Genomic DNA, 5,695 nt, shown 5'->3' on the forward strand with positions numbered 1-5,695 from the left:
CACCACCCTGAATTTGTCCATGCGTCAAACTTCCATGTACATTGGACTTGAGCTTATCCCATGAGTACCGCTGCTACTCCAAAGACTCCATGCGACTTCACCTGCAACTTCTAGTCCCTTCTTTTCTTGACTACAGTCAACACCCGAGCAAAATTAAGTCCCTTATTACTTAATTTGTTCTCTCAACTTCTAGAGTATCCGTCCAACGCAATCACACACTGATCACTGACCTGTGTGAAAGTGAACAACTCACATATTGGATGCCACACAAAGAGTTACCTGAACTCAACATCACCGCTCCTTTCTTGATCGCCTGTATGAAACTTGAAGGAATTTCACTCTTGCTTGTACTCACCCCGAGTCAAATTCGCAGTTGTCTCACCACATGTATGACCACCAGAGCCCTGGCCCGTCTCCATGTCCCGTGTGTACCGCACACCTCGCCGCTATTACCGCGTCGAGCCTCTACTGTCCCGGTCGAGTCTCAAGGGTCGCGAAACCACACCACTCAACCCCCACTGCAGAGTACCATCGATCATCACCGACCGGTGACGAGTTTCACGCTTCCATCAGACCACTGGCTCCAATCCGAATTGCGTGTCACTCGCTTTTCCTCCAGCTGAAATAGGCTTTGATTCTCTAGATCCTTACACCGTAGCCCCTCAATCCAGCTCCACCTTCAACATGACTCCATGGTAGATGATCAGTCCACCCTCGGCCCCGTCGACTTCAAGCTCCTTGTGTACACCATCTTGAATCAACCCCGCGCCATAGTCTTGTCGAAACCACACAAGCCCTCGGGGCCTGCGCCACGTGTTTCCACGCCCCAGAAGTCGGTCACCATCAGCATCACGCTCCTACGTCGTCATCGCCGATCCCACCACCGTCTTCTGTCTAACCGACTCACGTCGATCCGTCAGACTAACTAGCCCGACTCAGCCGAACTTGTCCGGCCGCATGACATGCTCCAGACTCCACAAGCCTCGTACGCACATCATCTGTCTTGATTTCCCTTCGACCATCACCCGAACTAACGCCGTCGCTGACCATCTTCATACACGATCTACGTACAAAGCCAAGAACTCCAAAGGAAAATGCACATAAGCCTTCTTGTGTGCGTACAACAGCAGCTACACCACATGTGACTTTCCAAGCCTTTTCTCTTCTTCTTGAGCAAACATACTTGATCGATCCAATGTGGTAGCCATCAAGTCAATGCCCCAGTGACAAGACAACACCGAGCAACGCCCTTGACCACAACGAACGACGTCCTCTATTTTTTTCTTTTTTACCAAACAAATCTCCGGTCCGGATTGCTCTTGTCGTACGCGACCTGATCCAGCGCGCTATGTGCACGCGCCTTGGGCTTCCGCAGCCAGCGCCCATCGATCTATCTGACTGACCTGTTGTCTGCCTGTTAAGCCGTCCCCGCTTCCAATCGCTAGCACAAGCAAAAATATCTTTGCCGCAAGTCGAAACTTTCCGTCACTACACGTGACCAACGACGCCGAGATTTGTTAACGAGGTTCAACGATATGGCTACATCTCCAGGGCCTGACTACGGGCGCTCCTCCTCGTGACACCGTCACAATACCGCACCAGGTCGCCCTGGACACCGACACATGCCGTCGGCTTCCCCTGCGTTCCGGTGCTATTATGTTGGCATAGGTTACATCGTGTGTCTAGCCCCGCTATATATGAAAGACATAGGATATAAGTGTCCTACTAGGACACGACTCCATATCCTATCTAAACACAATACAACTTCAAGTCCAACTGTAACCTACCTCGTACACTATATTCGACACAACTCCAACAGTGTGCTGCACATTTTTGCACAGAAGTCTTCCTTGAGGTAAGGCTTGGCCCATTTGAAACAACAATCATAAACCTGATGCAAAAATGAATTTTTTTCAAGTCCATAATGTGTCATGATCTCCTGCCATTCCTTTTCGAACTCCTCAACTGTCATCATCTCATTTATTATAATGTTGAAATCGTTCCTAAAAGGAGTACCATTCCTGTACATGCTCCCTACTTTCTCCCTCATCTTCTTTAAAACATGCCATTTTCATCAAACATGTTTTGATGAATTCATCACGTCAGCAATGGCAAGCTCCATTTGCCTGCTTTGGTCTGAGTCATATATGAAGAGAAATACAAAGGTCGTTAGTTTTCTATCTAATAGATATAACACAACTGAACTATAGAAAAATATGTTTGGATGGTTCGGATTGCTTTACCAGATAATATTGTTTTTGGCGGTTTGTTATCCATTGCTGATAGGAATGTTTCAAATGCCCACTTGAATGACTCTACAGTCTCTTCATGCAGAAGAACACAACCAAACAGGCAGCATTGATAATGGTTATTGACTCCAACAAATAGTCCAACTGGCATCTCATAGAGGTTGCTCTTGTAAGTCGTGTCGACTGTCACGGCGTCTCCAAAGCAACTGTAATCAGCCCTGCTCTTTTGATGACACCAAAACAGACCAGACACCCTTCTTTGCTCGTTTGTTTTAATTGCGAAAAGGAATCCTGTTCCTTCTACCTGCATGCTTGTGAATAAATCCAGTGTCTTGTTGATACCATCTTGACTACATTCGGAGCTATGGAAGCACACATGGATTTGAGAGACCTTTTACGGAATGGGACGTCATCATGTGAACCGTGAACGTTAGCCATCACCCCATATACCTTGGTCAGTGAAACATTGTTAGAACGCAAGTGCCTAACAATGTCCTTCATAGATGAGTCGACATACTTGTGACACTTCCATAACTTTCTTTCACCTACACTAGCTGCCAACTCATGGTTGTGTTCTAATACCACCTCTCCGTAGTACCATCCATCATCCTCTGTGCAAAGCAATCTAACCATCACAGGACAGTTTGTTCTACTAGACCTAGAGTTGAATTTTTTGTGAGTTGCCTAAATGAAAAACCCAGAGTCAGATCAATTAAAAAAATTATTAATGACTAATAATACGTGTTTAATACATTTTGTTACCTCGCATGAACACAAAAGGTCCTGCATCGTCTTGAATCCGTTCTTGTTTATGTATTTATTGCCATGCTTGATACCAAAACCAATTTCCCAAGAATATGCATTGAAAAATTCGTATGCATCCTTCTCTTGAGTCGAATTGCATCCCTTTAAATGGTTGAAAAACAACTTCCTGCCCAATCTTCCCAGCATTCCCAAGTGCTATCTCCATCTGATTACATCTGTCCGAACTTGGTTTCTTGGATGCAGCGCCCTGTCGATTCCTACATGTGAAGTCATAAAGTTGATTATAATTGTTTACAGGATAGAACACTTTTTTTGAACCGATTACAGGAAAGAACATAGTAATGTGACAATGAAACTTAGAAATCATAGTACCGTTCTCTCCTTGTCCATCCTTCAATGTTCGCATTGTTAAGATCTTGTTCTCGGAGATAGGAGCATCCTCACCCTTGCCTTCTCCCTGACCTGTCTCGCCTTGTAATGTGGTGGCTTTAGTCTTTTCTTCGCCTTTTTATCATAGATGTAAAGATAAACCGTATATGATGAGCATTCGAGTTTCTATTAAAACACTACATATGTACATATTTGGTAGGGAAAAGTAATAATTCCGCACATCCATTATAAATGAGAAACCTACTATTAAGTGGCGGACAAAATAATTGAAGCTATCCGGGGCGAACATTGAAGTTCTATTTTTCATATAGAAAATGCAAGTCTACTTTCAAAAAACTCATTGCATCCAACTATCAAAAGAACCATGAAAAATTATTAGAAACTATTAGCATGAACTCTTTTTCATCATGTGGAGAAGCATCAAGTGACTATGGCTAGGGGCATCAATTCGTGGTAGTTTAGTAGTGAATCGATTGTTTTGGTGGCCGGCAGCGTTCATGCGTGATGTCTCTCCGGCTCAGCCGAAAGTTGTTTCTCTCTTCCTCAACCAGACACCCTCATGACCGACTGCCTCGCAGAACCAAGAAACATCCGATCCGCCATGAAAACTGCTCACTGCCGCAGTGAAAATTGCTAGGCGGAAGTCACTGCTCCGCCGCCGCCCACCTGGGACTGCCGCCTCAGCTGGCTCCAATGGTGGATCCGCAACTGCTAATCAATCAAAAACAGGCTATACTGAAGCTAATGCGGTTTGAGTGGCATGGAATACCTGAATCCAGACAAACTGAACCCCCTCCACCACCGCCTGCTGTTGTTCCACCGGACTGACTCATCTAGCTCGCCGGAGATCTTGCTCCTTTGCAAAGAGAAAACCGACAGCCATAGGAATGGTTTGTGGATCGATATTGACAAGATGCGAGGCAGGGGCTTGCTGTTACGTCTAGTGTATGCAGTAGGATATCTTTGGCCGTCCGTGACCAACTATTTGACAAGTAGTGACGCTCGTTTTACACAAAGTCCGTTTGACAACTAGTTTGTCTGTACGTGGGTTGTCATTTTGCAGGCAGTCCAGTAGCTCCTGTCTCGCAACTGGGAAACGCAGACCTGAAAGATGTAGGCAGACTACTTTGAAATAGCACCAGCTGTATAGCACCACTGCACCAGGCATTGATCCCTTGGACACCATCTGCTTCGCATGTGAATTTGGTTTAAGCAGTGTTGAGACCGTTTCTGTAGGATTCGTTAAACAGCCACGCTTTCTTAGAGCCCTCAAACCGCTCATATTCGTTCAGACCGTCAAAGTCATTCAACGTGGCACCGCATTGGTCCGTGAATGGGTCCTAAGGGCATCTCTAATGTGACCTGTAAATTGCCTACCGCATCCGTCTACATAGAGTGAGGATCAGTCGGTGAACGCAAATGCGAAAGGACGTCAACAAACGCTAGCCGCATATATTGCAAAATCTTTTTCAACAAACCAGATGAAATTCGTGCAAACCGGAAGGATATTCATTCAAGTTCTAATATAATTTACATAAACTGACGATATTTCGACCATTTTACTAAAAGCTATTAAAAACACTAAACCCTAACCGGACGACCACCTCGTAAGTGTGGTCGCCCTATTCTGCCACACCGCCGTCGGCATCCATGTCGTCGTCGTCGTCCCTCCAACGGTGCAAGGATGTAGGAGGGACGCGGCAACCCTCTCTGACGGTTGCCTGACGCTCGCAGAGGAGCCGCCCCGCCTCCTGCTGCGTGGTGCGAAGGGCCGCCCTAGCCACCGACGAAGGCGCAGACGGTGGCCTTGCCCTCATCGGCATTGGTGCAGCAGTCGCTAAGCGACCACTCCTCGCCGATCTTGGTGAGATTGCCGTCAAGGCAGCGGCATCGCCTGGCGGCCGTCTCCGCGGTGGTGCCGGAGCAGCGAGGTCCGGGTCGTTGCGGACCCACTCTGACGCTACGTCCCTCTTGGCGAACGCGGAGCGGCGACCGCCATTGCGTCGGCCGTACCTCACCTGCAGCCGCGCCGTGCGCTCGGCCTCGGATACCAGGACCCGAGAGCCGGAGGCACCACCGAAACCGCCGCCTCCAAGGTAGTGGAGGATGCATCCACACGCCTTGGCAATCACGGGCGCAGCTCCTCCTTCGTCTTCTGGCGGTGGCGCCGTGGTGGCGACGAGGGCCCATGCATGTAGCGGCTGTTCGGCGGGGACAGAGTCGCTGCTGGTTTTCCTCGTTGCCAGAGAAGATGGCTATTTCCTTCTTGCCAAAGGAGCCTGCTGCCGTGG

At 47.8% G+C, this 5,695-nt stretch overlaps 1 long non-coding RNA gene across 1 annotated transcript; it reads right to left on the reverse strand.

The window, feature by feature from the left end:
• Positions 1-1,324: 1,324 nt before the first annotated feature.
• LOC123162073 (uncharacterized) lies at positions 1,325-4,429 on the reverse strand. Its single transcript, XR_006481029.1, has 5 exons — positions 4,174-4,429; positions 3,387-3,518; positions 3,012-3,271; positions 2,244-2,933; positions 1,325-2,136 (listed from the first exon to the last, which is right to left on the reverse strand). It is a non-coding gene; the product is annotated as an uncharacterized lncRNA (long non-coding RNA).
• Positions 4,430-5,695: the final 1,266 nt, after the last annotated feature.

This window comes from Triticum aestivum, chromosome 7B (assembly GCF_018294505.1).
Source record: "Triticum aestivum cultivar Chinese Spring chromosome 7B, IWGSC CS RefSeq v2.1, whole genome shotgun sequence".
NCBI lineage: Eukaryota > Viridiplantae > Streptophyta > Magnoliopsida > Poales > Poaceae > Triticum > Triticum aestivum.